At 42.7% G+C, this 20,417-nt stretch overlaps 1 protein-coding gene across 1 annotated transcript in view; it reads left to right on the forward strand.

The window, feature by feature from the left end:
* ARHGAP32 (Rho GTPase activating protein 32) overlaps positions 1-20,417 on the forward strand; it is a 180,738-nt gene that overhangs the window by 8,546 nt on the left and 151,775 nt on the right. The window lies entirely within an intron of this gene.

Genomic DNA, 20,417 nt, shown 5'->3' on the forward strand with positions numbered 1-20,417 from the left:
CTGACTCGCTTTTTGTGGGCGAATGTTAGATTGAGGAATGAGATGAAGTTGTGTGGAAGAGAAGACCTGTTGGGAAACTGTCGTGCAGCTGTGTTGGGAGCACGTGGTACCTGTGGGAGATACTGAGGTTATTAAAATCGTGTGTTTGCACAATAGTAGAGTGAAAAAGATAATATGCACTTTGCACTTTGTCGTTCCTGTTCTCTTACTTAAGGGAATAGTATGGAAAGAGTATAGGTCTCTCTATGTTTGTTGTGGTTTTTTTGGTGTCCTAATGCGGTAGACTGACGTTCTATAAGTTTGCAGTTGAATTTGAGATTTATTTGGTTAAAACATCTCACTGTGGTCACACGTAGAGGGGTTTTGACTTTTTCTCTGCCCGTTGATGTTATGTTTGTGTGTGGCCTGGGCTTGAGGCTGGCCAGGGCGCGTGATGGTCTCGTACGTGATGCGCTGCCCTTCTATGAGCGAGAGAAGTGAAGAGCAATGCATGGTCCAGTGCTGACTCATAGTCCTGTGCTCCAACAGAGTGACTATAACACTTAATTTAGAGAGATTGGAGTAAAATTACCCGGGCTCCCTAAAGGATTTCTCCATCTTTTCAATTCTAGACTCTCCCATAGCTTCTTCCAGCCATTCATCTCTTCCGTTGTGTGATAATACCTTATCTTAGTGCTGACCTGTGCTATTTTATCCCGAAGTTATGGTGGGATTTGTCATTCTTTATTTTCTTATGGGAATCCCTACCTAAATCAGACTGCATATATGCAGTCAGTCACACTGGAGATGGAAAGACTCATTTTAAAGAAATGCCAATCTACTGGAGTGTCTTTTCATCTATAGTATGACTGATTCTTCAAGCATTTAAAAAACAGCAGTCAAGTTCCTGAAAAATCAAAAAAACTGGCTTTAAAAATTATGCACTTTTAAGGTGCACTTTGATTATTTTCTTTTTAATTTGCCTCCAGTTTGAGTTTATAAGTGAGAGATGGGTCATGTTCATCTTTCCTCTGCAAAATAAATGAATAAGTATACTTAAAGCTGAGAATATTTATTCACTGTTTGACTCCATGACTGGAGCTTTGAAAATACGAAATGCTGAGAGACTTGCAGTGAAGTGTCAAGAAATTCTAACATTAGATCTTGCACGTTGTATTCTGATGTGCTTGTCATTCAAGGTCATGTTCAGTCCCAACGACATTTCTGCAGGTCAGGTAAATCCTGGTGGTTGGTCTGGCAACAAAAAGCTTTCCCTGTGTCTCCTCAGCTCCTTGAAAATCAGCAGACAAGGTATTTTTTTCTGTGTGTTTGGGTGTATGTATATGCACCCACTTTTTGTTCCCTCTGCAGGGGATCTTAAGTACAGCTTCACGTGGAGTTGTGTTGTATTGTGGCAGCATCTCCTGCTCTGTGCGAGGCTTTCTACGCAGAAGGTGGGCAGCAAGCTTCATCTTCCCTTCTTGCTGGGTGAAGGCAGAGTTTCAGGTACAGGAAGAGGCGTTCAGGTAATGCTGCCCACCTTGTGGAGCTGTTCTTTGCCTCCTACGGGGAAACGACAGCAACACGTGTGTGTGTATATATATGTATGATAAGAAATTTTTTACCATGAGGGTGGTGAGGCACTGGAACATGTTGCCCAGAGAAGTTGTAGATGCCCCGTCCCTGGAAGTGTTCAAGGCCAGGTTGGATGAGGCTTTGGGCAACCTGGTAGAGTGGAGGGTGTCCCTGCCCATTTCAGGAGGGTTGGAACTGGATGATCTTTGAGATCCCTTCTAACCCAAACCATTCTGTGATTCTATATTTTTCAGTTGTTTTTGTCTATCATGTTGAAGCCCCATGAAATATTGCTTTGACTTGAGAGTACGTGATGCATTTTGTGAACTGCAGCTCAGCAGCAGCAAGGGGAGGACAAGGTGTTGCTCTTGCTGATGCAGCAGGCATTGCACATGAGATTTCCTCTCTGATTACAGCTAAGGATATACTGACATAGGAGATGGCTTTGGTAACAAATACCCATTGACATGTAAAAATGTTGGTGAACACCAGCTGATGCCCACATAAGCTTTTTAATTAGTGCCCGGCCTATTTTTGAACCGAAACGTGGCTCTGCATAGGGAAAATTTTTGACAAATCCCTAGTGGCTTATAGAAGAACAGAAGGTAATTTTTTGGGGTCTTCTTTCTTTTGCATACACGAAGCTTTCTCAGTGCCCGCTAAGGAAAAAGTATTAACAGGGAGTCTGGATGCACAGGAATGGGAAGACTTGTAGGAAAGAACTTTAGTCTGCTACTCACTGGGAGAAAGTGCTTGTGCAATTATAGAGGAAATGTGAGATGTGGCATTGCATGGGAGTTTTGTGGACAACACGTCTCTGACAACGTACCCTAGTCTCACCTGCTAGAAAAAAAAGTGATTGTTGTTTGACTGTTTGGCCTAAAAGAGACAAGAAACATTTCATACTCACTGATGCTGTTGTCTGGGGCTGCCCATTTGAAAGCACTGGGATCTGTACGAGACAATGGGACAGTAAAACTGCACGTACAAGCATGCAGTAAAACTGCAGGATATCTAGTGTCCCAGTACACATTTTTCTAAAACTAGCCCAACAGCTGAAGAAAACAGGCTAGTTATTATAGAATCATAGAATGGTTTGGGTTGGAAGGGACCTTAAAGATCATCTAGTTCCAACGCCCCTGCCATGGGGGGGTTTTGAAAGAAATGCAGGTTTTGGGAAGAGCTTTCATCATCTTTAGGGCCGTTTAAAAGAGGGGAAATAGTGATGTAGAAACTGCAGGTACTTCTTGTTACTTGTTATATGCCCACTCTTGATGGTGACTTTACCTCTGCGTGTGTATTTCATAAAAATTGTGATAAAACTATCTTTGGAAATATATTAGGAACTCAAAGGAAGCCAATAGCCAATGATTTTAATATAGAGCACATTAGAATACATACAGTTGTAGGCTTTGACTAGGTGAAATAGACTGGCTTCTGCTGATTCCATAAATATATTATTCATGCCTACTAATACCACGCTTTGTCTCTCAGACATCCTTTCCCAAACCTGGCCCAAACATTCCCCTTTCCCAGCTCTCCTCTCCTTAACTTAGTTAAATCAGAGAAATAGTATCCATTAGTGTTTGACATCTTTGGGTGCTCTGTGCAAACAAAACAGGGAGGGAAAAAAGTGCATCAAGGAATTCCTTTTACTACTATCAAGAACCTCAAAACTTAATAAAAATGATCCTTTTTACTACCTTTTATTGCTATGTAGGCATCCTGAGCGTGCTAAAAGAAATTAATTGAACCTGACCAGCTATCTGGGCAATAGCAAGCGTGTGGCAGTATGCTGGTAGAAAAATAAGACATGAAATCTGAGAAAGGGCTTGATTCAATGTTTTTTTGGCACCATTTCTGACCACGTTGCTTTGTGTGTAAATGATTGGTGCTGGCTGTTTATGGCAACCCAAAAGGTGGGAAGTGGTGCCGTGGTGTGCGCGTGGCCTAGCAGCACGTTTCGAGTGCACGCGCGTTTTGTGTGGTAGGGAGCCCTTTTCTATTCCAAGTGTATTAGATCTGTTTGCATGTGCTGGGAAAACAAAATGATGTCATTTTGAAAGAACATATTTCATTACTGCTGCGTTTACAATAGAAGAAGAGTGCGTTGAAAGCTTTAATTGTGTAATGGGAATACGAGATGATATCCATCTCCATCCAAGAACAGAAACGGTTGTCATTTTTTACTAACTGTGCTCTCTCCTGTAGGTTTTCCAAAACTTAATGGGAGGCATCAGGTCTGGATGGTATTGCCTATTCATTTACTGCGTGAAAAATAAAGCGTAGCAAAACTAGAAGAGGATGCTGATATGGGTTAGAGACCATTTAGATTTTGCTTGAAAAAGCAAAAAGAAAATTCCTCTAATGAGAATCTTAGGAAACTCATGGAAATAAGCGCCAAGAGTTCTCTTGCAAAGCACGTTGCTAAGTCTTACATTAAATGTAAAAATCTTTGGCTAATTGCCTGATTAATTTGATATATTTCAGAGATAAGAAGAGAGCAGCTGATTTTTCTTTTATGTTCGCTTTGACGTACAGAACAGCTTGGGTAGCTACCGCAAATGCTTTTCCAAACAAGGAAAGAATGTTTTAAAAAAATACACGTACAAAAGAATAAATTTCTGAACAGTTTGCAAAAAGCATTTTGATGAGCTCATTTGACTTTGGGCAGGAAAAACCGACAGAGGAGGGAAGGAGCTCTGGCTTGGGCTGTTCCAGTTTTTCCTCTTGGGTAGGAGGACTTGGTGAGGGTTCCGATCTCGGTTTTGTTGCGCTGGAATTTTCCCTGGCCTGCTGACAAGATGAACTTTTTTTTCCTGAGTGTTACGAGGAGGTGATGTGAGGAGCAAGGAGCAGGCGTCGAGCTTTCTGGGACATCTCATTAGCTTCTCAGCTGCTTCTGTAAGCCCAGTCCTCAACAGGAGCCTTTTGGAAGGCTGCTCTCTTCCCTGGAAGTTTTGTTCTCTCTTACAATTTTATTCCTTTGTTCACTATGTTCTTACCTTTTTTATTTTTGTATCCTGTTCTCTCACAGCCTTCTCTTTTCGCTGAGTTACTCATTATGTGCTAAAAAGTCTCTTTTGCAGGTGTTAGTTCTGAAATCACCGTGATTACTGAGGGAGAGGGGGGAAAAGCATGAAGAGGATGTTTACTGCCATTTTCCTGGGTGCTGAAATTAAAGTGCACAAGTTTCAACAATATCTCAGTTCTTTGGGAAGGGTAATAGCCTGGTCACTTCATTATCCTGCCTTTCTGCACAAGTACCGATGTGATAGAAATGCTTTCATTTTCCAGACTACCCTTGGGTACTCGAGACAAATGCTTTCAAAAGCTGATCCACACTCTATTTCTTTTTTTTTTTTCTGTCAAACGGAAAAAGCTATAAATCTGTTCATCACCTGTCCTTTTAGGTTTGCATATTGCACCCACAACCCTTTTTAATATCTTAAAAATAATCAGGCAGTGCGCTTGCACTGATAGGTACTTTACCAAATCTGCTAAGGATTTATTTGTCTATTTATTTATTTTCCCAAGAGGGTATTGCATTACTGCCAGCATGAGTCAGGGCAATTAAAGGCTGCAGTGAAATATTCCAGCTTCTGATGTGATGCAATATGAACTGAAATGAAATGTTACCTTAGTCATACTGAAAAAAAAACCTAATTAATGCACTGTAGGCTGTTACCTGTGCAAGAGAAGTCTACCAGTTATCTCTTCCCAATAACTTCACCCACTGTACATCATTGTGTGGGGAGTGTCTGGTAAGAAATGTGCTTTTGTGGTGGTGTGTGATCAAATTGTCGGCACGGCAATGTTAAAAGTGTGTTGTCCATGGCCACATTTTATGGAGAGAAGGGTATTAGGAAGGAAAGAAGGCAACCAGGACTCTTGGGTTTTATTCTGGGCTTCACTGACTCCACCAGTGCTGAGTTTTCTTGTGCATTATTTATACCATTTTTTAAGCGAGGGTAACAAAAATAGCTATTTTACAGGAACATTTTGGCTTCATCGTGAAGAGCTGTGTGGCTCAAGTAGGAAAATTACTTGAAGGCAAAAATTTAGTTTGTTCCTCTTGGTCTTTTCAAACAGGATTGAAAGGTGGATTTAGTGGCTGCGTGTAACTGTCAGCAGGATTGTCCTTATTTCAGTTCCCCTCTCAACCTCTTGGATGATAAGAATTCTGCCCAAGGCGCAGGGGAGTGGGGAATGTTGACACAGATGTTGGATGTTGCAGATGTTGGGATTCTCCTCACTATGGCTTCCTGTTTGTAACTTATTTTGACACAACAGTCCAGGGTCTGTCTTGATCCCTCATTGCCAGCCCCCCAGCTGTACAAATACACGTATTTTCACGTGCTCACCATAAAGCCCAGCTTTCCTTGCCTCGGGGCAGCAGGGGTTAATTTTTTTCTGCAGTGGGAATGGACAGTGCCTTGTGTTAGCTGTAAAGGGAGGTACGATGGCGAAGGAAAGCATTTAGAAAATCAATCTAAGAATGGTTGGACTTGGAATCATAGAATGGTTAGGGCTGGAAGGGACCTTCAAAGGTCATCTAGTCCAACCCCCCTGCAAGGAACAGGGGTATCTCCAACTAGATCAGGTTGCTCAGGGCCTCGTCCAACCTGGCCTTGAACGTCTCCAGGGATGGAGCATCCACCACCTCTCTGGGCAACCTGTTCCAGTGTTCTACAACTCTTCCAACCAGATGATTCTATGATTCTGTAAGCACCTGTTCAACTGCCCCAGTCAGATTTTTTGGCCTTTTCTCCCCTCTGACTTCATAGTTCTCCACTTCAGTTATCCAGATACATTCCGTTGCATAGGGAAGGCGTTGGCATCCTCTCGTCTTTTGTTGCCCTGGTGCATGAGCAAAATGGTGGCAGAGAGACCGTGTAGAATTTCTGCTGGTGGAACCACGCCAGGAGAGGTTTCAAAGGCAGAGGAGAAGGAAGGGAATTACGGTTACCTGATATATTTTTGCTCTACCCCAGCCTTGCAAAGAGCACGTAGGAGCCTGCTTAAATTTCACTGAGCTTTACCAGGTGGTTCAAGCCAGGCAGCTACCTGAGTGCCTTGGTGTTCCTCCTGCAGCCAGGTTCCAAACTTCAGTGGTAACTGAGGAGGACAGCAGAGGATTAAATGTTCTTGAAAAGCCCTTTGCATAAAGGTTTGCAAAAGAGGGAAGGAGTGCGAGAACGTGTTCGACATCGGCACGGCTCGACTCGCCTGGTCCATCTGCTTGGGCTACAGCAGCTCTGTTTAACAGATCATGTTTCATCTGACCATTTCAGGGAGAGCTGTTGAGCCTCAACAGCCACGGGAGAGCCGTCCTGTAAAGTTAGGCAAGTAAAATGGGAGCTTGGATTTCATGCTGGGTTCTCAGGAGACCAACAGAGGAGGTGCAGAAGTACCGTGTCTTCTGTCCTGACCACGGTCGGGAGGAGAGGGACTGACTCTCCTGCTTTGCCTCACTCCTGCTCCTTTCTGAGTTTGTGCTGGATCCCCCAGGCTGCCTTTATTTCTGCCGTGTGCTTATCTGACTTCTCTCCTGGTTTTAGCTTCCCATCGTGTTGCTTCCCAAAAAAAAAGCACATTACCAGCCTACCCGGGCAGAGGTGGTGGTGAAGCAGGGGTTAAAGCCAGCTGGGTTTCCTGCTCCTCTGCTTGCTCAGGTGTGCTGCAAAGGGTAATAAAGAATGGCTGATTAGGAGGAGCAACTTTGTGCGCAGAGCTTATGGGACTAGGCAAAATTCCAGCCTGGGAACTCGTCTTGTTCCTCTTTTTATTTTAACTTATTTTTTATGGTAGCCTTCATTTCTTATGGAAAAGACTTTCCTGTCTGCTGCTATATTTTTTTTCTAATTTTTTTCTTTTTTTTGTTTTTTGTCTTCCTGCTGAGTCATTGCACAACTCAACAGTCGTTTGTGTGCCTTGCTTCCTGGAGTCTCGAATCCGTTTGTCACGTACCTCTCTTCTTTCCTCCTACCTTTAACATCACTGCACTTGTTTCCAGCACTTCTGCACAGCAGAACCCCCTTCGGATGGTCCCACGGTGTCTCTCCGTGATCAGGGTGAGTGAGGCATGTGCTCACGACAGGATTTGTCCCGTGCTCAGTAAGCTGTTATTCCTGTGATCTTGGTAACGTTTTAAAATTATTCATTTTCCTTACACAGAGGCAGCCGGCGAATGTGTTATCTTTAACCGAGGGGACAGAAAACCTTTGCTTTTGTTTTTCCATACATTCCACTGCTGGCATCTGCTTAGGCAATTAAACACCTTTCATCTTTTCCATCCTCTATAATGAATTAGAGGAGTCCTCTTTTCGTTGTGCTTTGAATATCTTTTCAATCTTGCTTTATCTATGAATACGTAGTTCACTTTTTTCCTTCTTTCTTCATCCCCCCCTTCCTTCTGCCTTTGGTGTTTCAGTGACCTTCTTGGCCAGCCTGATGTAAAATTAAAGAGGTTGCCTAAACCCACAAAATCGTGAAGCAGTGCAATTAATACTTTTTGGTTTAAAAGGGTGAAAATTCCTGGCTGGCATCTTTTCAGTTTTACAACACCCTTGTTCTTAGTCACAGGTTGTTTCGGTGATGCTTATATTTTGTTGCTCATAGTTTACTTTTCAAATTAAAAAAAAATAAACAGAAGCTTGACTTCCCCCCCCAAAGTGTTTGTGTTTCAGATGCTTCCTCCTCACAATTAATTAGAAATAAAATCAACCCACAACTCTATTCTTTTTCCTGAGCTCTGATATCCCCCAGGGATTCGGGTGCTGTTGCAGGATGAAGCATCACCGCATCCTTACAACCTCAGGTCCTAAGCTCCAGTATTTGCAAAGCTAAGAGAAATGCCCAAATTCACCTTGCTCAGGATGAGGAGACATGTGTACTCATAGGATGGGATCTGCAAAAGCCCACGTGAGGCTTCATAGGACAGGAGGTGGCCAAAGTCAGAAGGTGGTCTCTTTGCTGCTGATCCAGTGGAAAGCTAGTCATTTTAAAAACTTATTTATTTTTCCTCCAGGGCAGTGTCTGTAGAGATGGGCCAAGCACCTCTGCTGGCACGGGGAGGATGTATCATCAGATGGCTGGGTAGAGGTGGGGAGCTGCCCCTTTTGGAAACTGAAGAGCCCTTGTGTGGCTTCTTAGGCTGTTGTGGAAACCTCACCGCTGGATAAAAGTACTGTCTTGAAGCTGTGCTGCGTAAGCACGTTGGTAACACTGGTCTCTGCAACCCAGTACTTCTAAGTTTAGTGGTCCTAGTAAGTCTTCCTGTGTACGTAGCTTATTGCTTTCTTTTCCCCTCTCTCTTTTTGGAAAGAAGTTCAGAAGGTAATGGGAAAAAGAGAGGAGGAGGAGGAGGTATTGCACAAAACCTTAGTGGTCAGAGCTGCAGATTGGGCAACAGCAGGCTGCGACACTTTCCTGAGCCTGTGCAACTATGTTCCCTGAGAGTGCCCTACTCATCTGTTGGTGAGCTCCAGTGGGCTCTTGCTCTCTTTACTTCAGGTTGTAGAACGTTTTGTGGCAAGGATCGGATGAGAGCAGAGCGTGTGATCCTCTCATTTGCACAGGAAGGTGTTGTTCTTCCCAAGTCTTGATGTTTTTATCCTCCAGGCCCTGATAAGATGTGTGATATTTACATGCCTTAAGATATAAGTTGTGCTACTGCAAAATGGTCTTTGTGGTTAGGAACTATTTCCTACTTCAGGCTCGGTCTTCCTCTGAAATTCTGGACAAGACTTGAGCTGTCTCAGATAGTTTGTGTTTTCGGAAAATGGATAGAAGTGTTCTCTTTGCTGACCTTTTGTCTGCCTTGATGTAGATAGTCCTTGCCTTGACATTTTACAGTCTCCTGGCATATCCCAGTACAGCATTTAGCATAATTGGGGGCACTAGTGCTTATTATCAGAAGTCCTTCTAAAATAGGTTACACATGGTATTTCAGTATAGTGCTCCTCTGAATAGCCTTTAGAGTTAATGTTTTTGTTTTATGATGTACCATCTCTCAGTCTCTCCTCTGAAAAGAAAAATAAATCTAAATTAGACTGAAGCTTTGGCTAATTGTTCTTTCTCTATTCATCTCCGTGGCAGCAGGAAACCTAGCAGCAGGGTTTCCATTCACAGCAGACATGTGTGCCAGCTCCAACGGGTTTGTACCAAAAATGCATGTGTGGGTGTTGAAGGTAAAAATGTTTGGACAGTAATGGTTGCAGCTGTATCCTGGAGAACTCAAGGCAAGGGAGATCAATGATCTCTTTAGTGTGTGTTGGTTTTGGGTTTTCTCGTTACTATTCACTGAAAAAGAGATTTAACAGCTGCAAATTATTCCAAAAGGGCAAAGTAACTGTTTTTTGGTTGTTAAAGGCTGCGCCAGCATTGGGTTGGTTTGTAGTGCTGGCGTTGGTTCTGCACAAGGTGAGAATGGAAATGTGCTCTGAACCACTGCAAGGCATTTTGACCCCTATAGCACCTATATTTTCTGATCAGCCTCCAGCTCCCAGGTACTGCTTCCACTTGTCACCCGTACATCTTTACTTACTGCACTGCTGCCACTTCCATTTCCTCACCTCGTGCATCAGAAACACGAGTAGCAGATGGGTGACCCAGGCAGATTTGTCCTTTTTTTCCCCCAGTATTGTGTTTGCCTCAGAATGACCCGTTTGTCTGTGATCTGTCTCTCTGCTGTCGAGAAATAATTACGGTATGGCTTTGCACGTTATTACACCCATACGACCCCCACCTGGTTAAATCTGGCCCTGGTGACTTACTGGAGGCCTCCATTTAATTCCATTTGGCTGGTCAAGAACAACCCAGTAGGAATAATAATAGTGAAATATGTTAGTGGTGATTTCTAGACACAGAAGGGACCGAGCAGCCTCCTGTTTGCTGCTGGTACCATCGAAGTGCCGTGATAGCAGCACGGGCAGGAGCAGTGCTGTTGCAAGTGTGGAGTGAGGGCCACCAGTCATTTAAGACTGGTTATTTACATCAGAGTAGCTGGAGCTACTCTTTATTTATTTGCTCATGCTTATCTTTTATTGTTTGCTCAGCTCATCGGCTTCTGGTGGCCCAGAGTTCATTTCCATTCTTTTCCTTGTGAGTATTTGCTAGCAAGTCCACTTTGGATGTTTTTTTTTCCCCTTCTTCCACAGTGTGTCCCATAACCACACTGTGCAGAACAGCACATACATGGTCATTTTTGTACTGGGTAGACAGAAAGTGTAGCTCCAGGTAGGCGACGGGCTCCGTAGAAATGTTTAAATTAGAGAAAGGCTTTCCCTGCTAAGCAGCTAGCTGACTGGACAGGTTTTAAATGTTGGTTCGTGTTATGAACAGTTGTCACTTAACAGCATGCAAGGCTAATTGTCACTGATTAGTTGATTGCACTTGATCATTCCATGTGCTGAAAGCATCATTTTTCCAGTATATGCTTCTAGGAGGAAAGATTAAATTTACCATGGCTCTGCGTTGGCACTGAACTACAAACAAACAAGAGCTCAGCCTGGATGAATGTCCTTGGATCTAGGTTTGGGTCATGCTTTGCAGTTTTGGGGTATACTTTGATCTTTGCTGCATTTGGATTAGCTGTAAACAGATGGGTTTTATTACTGCTTGGTGTTACGGTAATATGTGAAGATCCCAGTGAAGATCAGAAGTGCTTTTGCTGGGCGGTGAGGAAGACATGGGATGAAGGGCTGGCCCAGAAGACAGCATCATCTTAACAGACAAGACAAACAAAAAGCAGAGGTTGCAAGGGAAGTGCAGGGAACAGGTTTTGACTAGGAGCTTGGGGAGGTGGTACCTGTCTTGCTGTCATTTGGAAGAGGAAAATGAGTGGCAGCAGTCTGGGCAATGTTATGCCCGGAGTGGGAGGGAGAGGGAAGCACAGGCAGGACATCCCACTGTCACTGGCCTGCATGAATTTTTTGTTAATGGTGCCCAAGTTTAGACTTCTCAGTGGAGCAAGAAGGGCAGGAGCAGTCATCCTTTCCTACGTCTCTTTTATATTGAAACTTTAGAGCTGCTTTTAGCAATTTATTAATTGTAAATGGGAGGTTAGTACTCTTTTTCCCTAGAGGCAGTTTTCTTTAATACTTTTATATTTGTTCCTGAATCAAACAAAAGAAATCCAAGCCAAGGCTCAGTGGTTCTGATTGTTCAGTGATTTCCTAATTCCTTTTCTTATACTGGGCAAAAGTGATAAGAGAAACCTATTATTGAGGATTTTTTTTTTATTGACTGTCACTGTGTTCTTCTGAAAGAAAATGCCAAGCACCTGCTAAAACAATGTCTTTTATGTGTTGCCAAATAATAGAGCAGGTTTGTTCAGTAATGTACGTATGCAAAAGCATGAGGATTCTGTGATTATTTTTATAAAGCTTTTAATAACTAAGAACATGGCTCAGAGCTTGTAAAAGCTGAATATTCCAAGAACTTATTCTTTTCATAAAGTGTTTAAAGAAATTCCAGTTATGCAAAACCTGAATGCAAATTATTACAGCCCAGTTCAACAAGGCTGTTAGGTACATGTTCCAATCCCTTCCAGAATATGAAGTACCTATCTCCGTGCTCAGAGATGGATGTTACTGAGCTGAGACATAAAACACAAGCCAGTGAGACAAGAAGTGGTGAATGAAGCTGCCAGAACTATGGCAGAAGAGCAGAATAAAAAGAAGATGGGTCTGTTGACCCTTCCCGTTGCTGTTTGTTGATTTCAAATTTAGAGAATCATAGAATCACAGAATGGTTTGGGTTGGAAGGAGCCTTAAAGATCATTCAATTCCAACCCCCCTGCCATGGGCAGGGACACCCTCCACTGCACCAGGTTGCTCAAAGCCCCATCCAACCTGGCCTTGAACCCTTCCAGGGATGGGGCAGCCACAACTTCTCTGGAGAAGATGTACCTAAGGTATTTTGAGGTTGATCTTACAGTATACCTACTGTATATTTTGAGGAAAACAAACAACAACAGGTTTGGTTTATAGTGTGGTGTTAGCTTCTCCTATCCCAGCATCCTTCCTTACCCCTTGGCAGGTGTGGAAAGCATCTCCTCAGTGGTGAGCTGTTGAACACCTTGAAGGTACTTGCAACCTGATCAGTGGTGTCCAGGTCCTGCTGGTAGAACTGCCATGGCTAAGGACAGTGGGTCACCCTGGCAGCCAGCCCAGGTGTGACTGGGTGAGAACGTAGGCAGTGCCCTCAAGCACTAGAACATTCACTTGTGGGCTTTTTGCTGAAGATACCTTTTTGCTAAAATGTCAACTGTCCTACCCAGACGTGCCCATTTGCCCACAGCTTTGAAATTCCAGGTGATCTGTTCTTGTTCGTGCAACTTTTCTTTGGCAGCTCAGAAAATGTGGTTAAATATTCTTGCAAATTAATAAGCAAGACATCTATTTTGAAGTCTGAAAACTCAGTTAAATCCTTGTGCAAAGACAGCTCGACTCTCTGACTGTATTGGCACTTGTATTAAAGCATGTCCAGAGAGTTGGAACAGGGCAAGAAACCAGTAAATTAATTAATCTCTGCAGTACTATTGGCCTTTTCTGCCTCCCTCAGTAGAAGCAGGTTAACACTGGAAGGACTAACGTGTCCACTCTGGCATTCTAAAAAATTAATCAAGTGATACTGCTGATTTTAAAAGATCTTTTAATTAAAGCTTCCTGTATTTAATTTAAAAAATGTTTTTCTGTTGTCCTATATTCTTAAACAAAAGGTTAATGCAAAAAAAAAAAGGTTTTTTTCTTCCTCAGAGAAAGAAATTTCACTTCTGGCAGACAGCTGAGAATCTAATTTAACAGGTAGTGATGCACATCAAGTGGGAAAGTGATTTTTTTTCTTTAAAAAAATATTTTGTAGGAATAGAAACCCCAGAATTAAAAATTTGGAATTGGAAAAGCTACAAATTCTGATACTGTAAAATATTTTGAAGCTATCTTTGTAGCCATAATTTACAGGATTCATTTTTGAAAACAATCACAATCAGTAAAATAGAATTAATCTGTCTTTGTCCCAGTGATGATCCTGTTAAGACCTCTGTTCCCCCAGCTCGGTGATTTCCAGCTTGCTTATTTGGGCACAAATTTGCCTGTAAAGCACGACATTCCTTGAAAGGTGCATATTTACTGAAGAGTTGCATAGCAGCAATGAATTTTATTTTTTTTCCCAACTTCTGCTCACCCACACCAGTAGTTTTCAGACCCTCCCAGCTCCACAGACCACCAGTTGAAAAGCACTGATCTAAACTTTTAAAAGTGGGCACTAAATGCTTCCTTTTTTAGCAGTAAATCAGAGAAATGTAGTTTGGTTCGTGCTTACTGATAGTTGGATGATATTTCTTTCAACTGATTTTTTTAAAATATTCTCTCACTTGTAATATACTGTTATTCTATTAATTTTTCCTCTGCGCTGGCTTCCCGAGCAATTGAATTTTGCCTCCCCGACTATGAACTTCCATCAGAAGCAGCAATTACAGCTTTTGACTTTGCAGAATGAATCCCAGTAAACCGTTTAGTTATGCCAGGTTTTCGTTTTCTGGTCAAGGATTAAATGCTTGGGGTGTGCTTCAAGCTGACCTGGCTTGAAGATAGGTCTTTCCTATCTTCACGTTGTGTGATTCTTGAGACAGACTCAGAAATCTTGTTTTATGGGATACAGATGGACATAGTGTAATCAGGGAGGTGTTGACAAAGCTGATTTAAAACATGAGAAATTAAATCCTCTTTCAGGTCAGCACTGTCAGCCTTCAATTCCAATCTCTTGTTTCGTTTTTCCTGGGGCTCTGGAGCTATCTCTGCTTTCCATATTGCATGATTATTCTTTTCTTTTCCACTGTGTTAGTTTTAATTTCATGGACACGGAGTTTACTTGGAAAATTGGCTTGGGAGAGGGGATGTGTGTTTTGTTGGTTTTTTTCTTCCCATGTCTCATGACATTTATTTTGTGTGTGTGGTATAAGTTTGAGGTCAGAAATGAAGATGTATTACTGCTTCTGATTTGATTCCAGCTTCTTGTCCAAGTGTTTATAAGCTTTGGGTCAGATTTCACTTCTTGTTTCCTAGTTTTTCTTCCTTTCCTTGTGGTGGTGATAAGGGATAAACCGGTATGATGTGAAGAGTTGTCTTAATTCTGCTGTCATACATTGTCTCGTGACATCTGCAGTTCTTTGCATATTTTTTTTTTTCCTTGTAGCATTATGACTCCTCGTTTTGATCAAGTTATTTTTAAATGCTCTAAAGCAGAGTTTTGAGAGTCGATTCACTGTTGGCTTAACTTTCCATGCTCTGATTGAGTTATGGGATTGAATCCTGGAAACTCTGTGCTTGATTACATCAGGAGAGACAAGGATGCTGCATCCAGGCTGTTATGCTGTGCCTTGAAGGGCTGATATGCTCAGCATTAGTTTGAGGTTTCTGCACTGCACCTCACCTGTAGTGAAGTCCCAAAGCCTAAAGTAACCCCAAATCTCCTTGCTCTACAAAATTCATTCTTGTGATGGTGCCCAGCAGCACTGCTTCGTGCTACTGACCCTTCGACTTGCAGCGCTGCGTCGCAATTCTGTTCCAATTGCTATCTGCTGTTTCTGCTGTTCTCCTCTTTCTTGAGTGGTGTCTGTTAACTGAAGAGTGCTTGTTGAAGACAAACATGGTTGCTAGGAGCAAGGAAGATGAGCCAAGTGGATGTGCAGTTCCCTGCACCTTGCGTTTGCAAGCAAGGCAGAGCTGGATCCGTGGTTCCTTTTTAGTTCCCTGGTAAAGACTCCGTTATTTTGGCCTTCTGTGCAAATTATTTGAGTGGCATAAATACCAGTTTTTACCAGACAGCGTTTGAAGCTCGTTGGTTTTCCATGTAGATTTGTGTCGGCACAGCTTTATTTAAATTTGGCTTTTTGGGTACAATTTATATCTCAGGAAGCATCGCTTTCTGTGGAGCTGTAAATCCTCTTGAATCGTCATTTCTGTAGGACAGAGCTAGAGCTTTGCATTCACTTTGGCTGAGAAATCTCCAGGCACAACAACAGTGCCATGTAAGCAATAAATAAAATAATAAATCACTTAGCATTGACTCTCACCTCCTAAATTGAGGTCAGAAAGAAAAGTCGTTTGAGGGAGAAGCAGCAAGGAAAGCTGAAATGCCTCATGTCCCCGTGGGGGAGCACAGCCTAAAGATCACGCTTGGCATTTAATTTAAAAAATATATAGCCAGTCCAAAGCGAGTGTCTGTCAAGCAGACAATTCACTGGCTGATATGAGGAGTCTGACATTCCAAACGCCTCGTGCTCCCGTGCTAGCACCTGGCTTTCAAACCATCTGGCACTTCTGAAAGAAATTTGTCAACACCTCCTGTCCTGCCAGAGGAGAGCCGTTCAGCTGCGGGTCAGGAGCATCTAGGTGACATCAAAGTCCATGACACACTGCGTTACTCCTACCACTGTGGTCTACTGGGGGGCATGGTATGTGCTAAAGAACCCACGTAAGGAGAACAGGAATTGTAGGAATCCCACAACATTTTAAAGTTTCTGTTCTTTCTCCTCTCCTGCTCAATTTAAGGATCTCTTTCCACAAACCCACTTTTTATGATTCTTTCTTGCACCAACAGAAGTGTGGAAGCACTTTGGATTTAGAATCATAGAATCACAGAATGGTTTGGGTTGGAAGGGACCTCAAAGATCATCCAGTTCCAACCCCCCTGCCATGGGCAGGGACACCCTCCACTACACCAGGTTGCCCAAAGCCTCATCCAGCCTGGCCTTGAACACTGCCAGGGATGGGGCAGCCACAACTTCTCTGGGCAACCTGTGCCAGTGCCTCACCACCCTCTGAGTGAACAATTTCTTCCTTAGATCCAATCGAAATCTCCCCTCTTTCAGTTTAAATCCATTGCCCCTTGTCATATGACTCCATGCCCTTGTCAAAAGTCCCTCTCCAGCTTTCCTGTAGCCCCTTTAAGTACTGGAAAGCTGCAATAAGATCACCCTGGAGCCTTCTCTTCTCCAGGCTGTTCAACTCTCTCAGCCTGTCTCCATAGCAGAGGTGCTCCAGCCCTGGGATGAGGGATGCAGATGGAGGAGGGATTTGTGGATGTGGGACTCCTTCAAACCCACAGGGAAAGTTCTTGACTAGTGGAAGCAGTATTTAACATTTCCAGTGTTACAAACACAAAGCAGCAGTAGAGTTTATGGACATCAAGCCGTACATTAATTTACTCATCCTATAAAGCACCCGTGCTTATCTACTCGAGGTGCCTTCTGCCTTGTGAGACATGGCAATACGCTCCTTGGTGTGTCCAAGGAGGACTTCACGCTCCAGAACGCAGGACTGTAGGAGAGCCTGGTCAGGAGAACAGCACTGAAATGTTCTGATTCCTGAGAAGCAGTTATGGTCCCACCATCAGTGACGGGACCAGCAAATTAGAGCTGAAAACACGGAAAAAGGGCATTAGGTGTTTTCTTGATACAGTTGTGTCAGGTGCACATGCACTAGCTCTGGCTTGAAATTTATCAACTTGACCTACCAGAGGACTTTAAAGGATGGGTGTGAACGCGGGCTGGACCTTTCGTGAAATGTCCTGTAAACATTTGTTCCAGTACATTTGATTCTCAATTTACAATGAAGAAGGATTCATTCATCTGAAGAGAGATTGCTTAATGGCCTCTGTACAGCCACAACTTTTATTAATATGATGGTGTCAGCTTTCATTTGAAGGGCGTGCAGAGCTACTGAACAGTTGAAGAAGTGGCATTTTAAATACTATTGTATTTCTGTTCTCATGGCTGATATTAAATTTTGCAGTGAATTTTCAGTCCCATGAAATGTCCAAACGTAGCCCTTACAGAAGAGAGCAGCTTCTTTAATTTGTTTGGCCTTTAATTTTTACAAAATACGTGCACTGGTGTTTTGTAAAAGTGCTGGTGGGACTCTGGGTATTTCCCCTTCCCGTGAAAAAGAATCCGTGGCAGAAACAAAATAATTAGTTTTGTTACAGCTTGACATGTGTGGTGAATCAGACATATGTATGTTGTGCTACTTATTTGCTCTATAAATTAAAATAATGTCAAAAACAGGTAATGTGCATTCATATAAAAGGCATGTATAGAATTATACATACATATATGTGTGTGTATATATGGTTATTACAATTTGTCTTGGGGTGAGGCCGGGGAAAATCACAAGGTCTGGGACAATCACAAGGGGACAGTCGGGAAAGCTCCTTCCCCAGCTGTGTGTCCCTAAGGTTTGACATGCCCAGAGGACCTTTCTGATGTTCCTTTCAGCGACTGCAACCAGAATATCTCTTTCCCAGTTACTCTGTCATTGGTTTCCCAGTTGGGGACTCGCAGTGGGGGCTCCCAACAAAACACAGGGCTGCATCTTTGAAAAGGAATCGCTGAGTTTCTGCAGAAAGCCCAGGAGATGAGTTGAGGGTGCGTGAAGAAATGATGCTTAGAAGTGTTGATGCAGATGGATGCCAGTCTTGTGGATCGGTCCCTGGGACCCTGAGCTTCGCTTTCATTCTCCGTGTCATCCTTGAGAACGCAGAGCTCTTGTAAATTCTGTTGAAACAGTGTGAAAAGGAGAGTGCCTTGAGTAGCTGCTTTTTTTCCTCCTCTTCCTCCTTTCTGGCCCTACTCCTGCCCATCTTTCATCGCTGCTAATTCCTAAAGGTTATTTTCCTTCGACCAGATCAGATATAGGGAGGAAAAAGCCACTACACTTGATATATAAGGAACTAATATTACCTGTAGCATCTTCAGCCTTCCTAGGTCTCTTGTCTCGGGTGGCATGGGATTAAATAGTTCCTATTAAAGATTAATAAAGGTTCACAGATGGTTATCGAGTGTTTATAATTGTGTCAGAGAGAAAATCTGCAGTGTCATTGCCAGTATTTTTGTGGTTCTGCGACAAAGTATTTAGTTTCCATCAGCAGTAGAATATTCTGTTAAACAAGTCTGGCAAATGCTCAAAGACTTGACTGTGTTAAATATTGAATTTTACACACAGAGTTTTTCTTATTTCCAGTGAACATCCAGAACGCCTTCAATAGGAAGAATAATGGGATAGTGTTTCAGGATCTCAGTGGGAAGGGTTTGGGAAGAGTTTATCATGGAGTTTTGGAGGAATAATCAGATTAAACAACTAATGTTAGTAAATAGGTTGGAGTCTAGCAAAAACAACCGGGTACCACGACATCCATGTTTGTCCACTGTGAGGGCAGAGACCCAGAACATGAGCCTGATTCCCAGGGTTATTTTAAACCAGAACGTATTCCTCTCTGCACTCCTGGAGAAATCCAGGAGGAATTGCCATAAGCCCGAGAGGTTGGGTGGTAAATTAATTTGTAATCCAGAGTGCTGATAAAGATGTAAATTCAACCTCATTATTTTCAGCTGTTTGTTTTAACCATAGTGTAAAAGGTGGGTCTTGATGATGTTACCCTTCCTTTCATTCCATCACCCGATGGAATTAAGACTAAATGCCATCCCATGGCATTAGACTAAAGCTGCTGTGGAATGATTTGTTTAGAATCTTTTTGTACAACTGCAGTGTTGCCAAACCCAAACATCTAGAAATCCTGAGGAAAGCCTGATTGTGCCTTTTTCAAAATCACAAGGGTGATTTAAAAAAAAACAAGGATTTTTTTTTTTTTTTTAGTTTATCTCCTGGTTTTGAGTTGCACGATCAAGTTTCCTCTGCAACCAGGTTTCAACTTTCAGTTAAAATAAGTGGCAAACTCCTCATGTGGTAGGGCTGGAGTTGTGAGAAACAGGCCAAGTCTTCACATTCTTGATGGAGAAATGAAAGAGCCGCCACTCTGATCAAGAAATGTTCAGGTTTACAAAAATCCAGTTCTTTGGAACACATGTTGCAAAGGTGGGAGTGTCCCATCTGAGCTCCATTGCACCTCTGCATTCCAAATAGTGGTGTTTTCCTGCAGATTTATACAGCTTTCACCACGTAGGCATCTTTTTCCTTACCTCGTTAGGGACAAGCTGCTTTCCATTGGTGATGTTTGCGGTGGGAATGACACATGAAACGGTTTAGCCTGAGGCATTATGAGTTTTGGGTTTGAGTCCCATATTCTCTGGGATGTGTGTCTTATTAGAGAAGAAATATGATCGGAGAGCTAGGTATAAAATTATATGGGAGATAATAATTTCTCATATTTAGTGAAACCAGAATGGATAACACCAGAGGATGTGGATAACACTTTTCAAACAGGCCTTTGGCACTCCAGGTCTGCACCATCAGCCCCACAAAGACACGTTTATATGGCCTCAATACAATATATAATGTCTCTCTGGCTGCACCAGCAGAGCTGTCCTAAGGATAGGATGAGAAGCTCTCAGGAATGCTTTCCACATTTTTATTTTGAGCCTCTGATCTCTGTGCAGGCTTGAAATATACTTCCTAGGGTATTTGAAAAATGGCTCCTTATCTGAAGAAAAGTTTATCTTGATAAAATGAGAGCGATTTGAGCGCATCCCTGCAGAGGTGGGGTGGCTGGATGTGCTCACCCTTCAGATAGGATCAGTGAGAACTCTGGGAGCTGATGGCTCTCGCCTTGGGGCGTGGATTCGGGATAAGTAAGATATGGAAACTGCTATCTCTGCTTTAGGCAAAACATGCAGTGACAACTAAGGAAGCAAATGTGTGTATTTCTTCTTGTAAGGCTGATGTTGTTTGCTGGGGCAATAGAAGCAATTTTTTTGAAATGGACTGAAAATTGCTCCTCTGTATTTTTCTGTGTTGTAAGACTTGCAAATTGTACACTGATTATACAAAATTATCCATTGATTGGTTAGGAAGTGCAGATTTCTCTCCTAGAGTTACACTCTTGTCCTGCTTGTATAATGA

This window comes from Tauraco erythrolophus, chromosome 26 (assembly GCF_009769465.1).
Source record: "Tauraco erythrolophus isolate bTauEry1 chromosome 26, bTauEry1.pri, whole genome shotgun sequence".
In the NCBI taxonomy this organism is placed as follows: Eukaryota; Metazoa; Chordata; class Aves; order Musophagiformes; family Musophagidae; genus Tauraco; species Tauraco erythrolophus.